Consider the following 2,500-nt stretch of genomic DNA (forward strand, 5'->3'; position numbering starts at 1 on the left):
TAACTTAATTTATTCAAACAAGTGAAGACCAAGTCTTTAAAATATTTTCTTGGATTTTCGAATTCTATTTGAGTTTTGTCTCTCTTAGAATTAAAAATGTCGAGCAAAGCGAGACCAGCTTGCTAGTAAATAAATACAATTTAAAAAATTGAGGCAGCTCACTGGTAAGTGCGACTATTTTTAGAACAGGCCATTGGGCCACTCATCTGGTCCTTATGGGCTACCTGGACTATTGCAATACACCTCTTTGTCGGGATCCCTAGCAAGTACTTCCAAAAGCTGCAGTACATACAGAATAGTGCTGCTAGAATCCCGATGAGAGTGCGGATATATGACCACATCACACCAGTTCTCAACTCCCTTCACGGGGTTCCTGTTCCACTCAGTATTAAATACAAAGTCTCCCTATTAACCCACCAGTGCCTTCATGTAAATGCCCCCCTCTACCTCAAAGAATGCTCTCCCTGACCACCTGAAGGCGCCACAGACTGTGGATGCTTTTAAAAAAGGCTTAAAAAAAACCTTTTTTTTTTAAACTAAAAACTTTTTTTAGTTATATGTATACTAGTTGTGTACTGTAGCACTTTGAAGGTGTTTGCTCAATATAAAGTGCTTTCACAAATACAATTTTTAATTTTTTTTATTTTGTTCTATTGTATATTTTACATTATTCTGTATTTTATTGTATTTTTGCAAATGTTTTTTCAAATGTATTTAATTGTATATTTACTTTTTGCACATTTGTTTTATTTCATTCATCCATCCATTTTCTACTGCTTGTCCCTTTTGGGGTCGCGGGGGTTGCTGGAGCCTATCTTAGCTGCATTCGAATGGAAGGCGGTGTACACCCTGGACAAGTCCCCTCCTCATCACAGGGCCAATACAAAAATTCCCCCCCTCTACCTCAAACAACTGCTCACCCCCAAATCCTCCACACGACACCTCCGCTCCGAACAGACTAACCTCCTCCAACCTCCGAGAACAAAGCTACGAACAACGGGAGACCAGGCTTTCTGCTCCGCCGCTCCCAGTCTGTGGAGCTCTCCCTGACCACCTGAGTGCACCACAGACTGTGGATGCTTTTAAAAAAGGCTTAAAAACCTTCTTTTAAAAAAAAAAAAAAAGCCTTTTTTTAGCTACATGTGTGCTAGTTCTAGGTATTAGGCTGTTCTAGTTGTTTTATATTTTTTGTTTTAATACACTGTAGCGCTTTGAGGTTGTTTGCTCAATGTAAAGTGCTTTCACAAATCAAATCTTTTTTTTTCAGATTCGCTAATTTTTTCCCTTTTTTTAATGTATTTTGTTCTATTGTATATTATATTTTTGCAAATGTTTCTTAAAATGTATTTAATTGTATTTTTATCTTTGCACATTTTTTTATTATTTTACTTGATCATTTTATGTTATTCCATCAATCCATACATTTTCTACCGCTTTTCCCTGTTGGGATCGCGGGTGTGCTGGAGCCTATCTTAACTGCATTCCGGTGGAAGGCGGGTTACACCCTGGACAAGTCACCACCTCATCACAGGGCCAACACAGAAATGCCCCCCTCTACCACAAAGTACTGCTCACCCCCAAATCCTCCACACGACACCTCCGCTCCGAACAGACTAACCTCCTCCAACCTCCGAGAACAAAGCTACGAACAATGGGAGACCGGGCTTTCTGCTCTGCCGCTCCCAGTTTATGGAACGCTCTCCCTGACCACCTGAGGCCACCACAGACTGTGGATGCTTTTAAAAAAGGCTTGAAAACCCTTCTTTTTAAAAAAGCCCTTTTTTTAGATATATGAATCAGAATCAGACATTGCATGCTAGTTCGAGCTATTAGGCTGTTCTAGTTTTTATTTAATTTTTTTTTATTATCTTTTTATTTTTTTTAAATACACTGTAGCACTTTGAGGTTGTTTGCGCATTGTAAAGTGCTTTTACGAATAATATCTATTATCATTTTATTTTTTTTCCACATTCGCACATATTTTCATTATTTTTTTATGTATTTTGTTCTATTGTATATCATATTGTATTTTTGCAAACGTTTTTTAAAATGTATTTGATTGTAGTTTTATTTTTGCAATTTTTTTTTTAAATTATTTTATTTCATAATTTTATTTTATTCCATGCATCCATCCTTTTCCTACCGCTTGTCCCGTTCGGGGTCGCGGGGGGCGCTGGCGCCTATCTCAGCTACAATCGGGTGGAAGACGGCGTACACCCTGGACAAGTCGCCACCTCATCACAGGGCCAACACAGATAGACAGACAACATTCACACTCATATTCACACACTAGGGACCATTTAGTGTTGCCAATCAACCAATCCCCAGGTGCATGTCTTTGGAAGTGGGAGGAGCCTATCCCCAGGTGCATGTCTTAGGAGGTGGGAGGAAGCCATTTTTATTTTCTTTTTTTTTTTATTACATTTTATTTAAGAATACTGTCTAAATGAGAAAGACTAATCCATGCCTTGGTCTAGGCTGCTGTAAAGACCTTCACACT

At 38.7% G+C, this 2,500-nt stretch overlaps 1 protein-coding gene across 2 annotated transcripts in view; it reads right to left on the minus strand.

Moving 5' to 3' along the window:
• mideasb (mitotic deacetylase associated SANT domain protein b) overlaps window positions 1–2,500 on the minus strand; it is a 73,869-nt gene that overhangs the window by 37,094 nt on the left and 34,275 nt on the right. The gene's annotated exons all lie outside the window — the stretch shown is intronic.

This window comes from Nerophis ophidion, linkage group LG03 (assembly GCF_033978795.1).
Source record: "Nerophis ophidion isolate RoL-2023_Sa linkage group LG03, RoL_Noph_v1.0, whole genome shotgun sequence".
Lineage (NCBI taxonomy): Eukaryota > Metazoa > Chordata > Actinopteri > Syngnathiformes > Syngnathidae > Nerophis > Nerophis ophidion.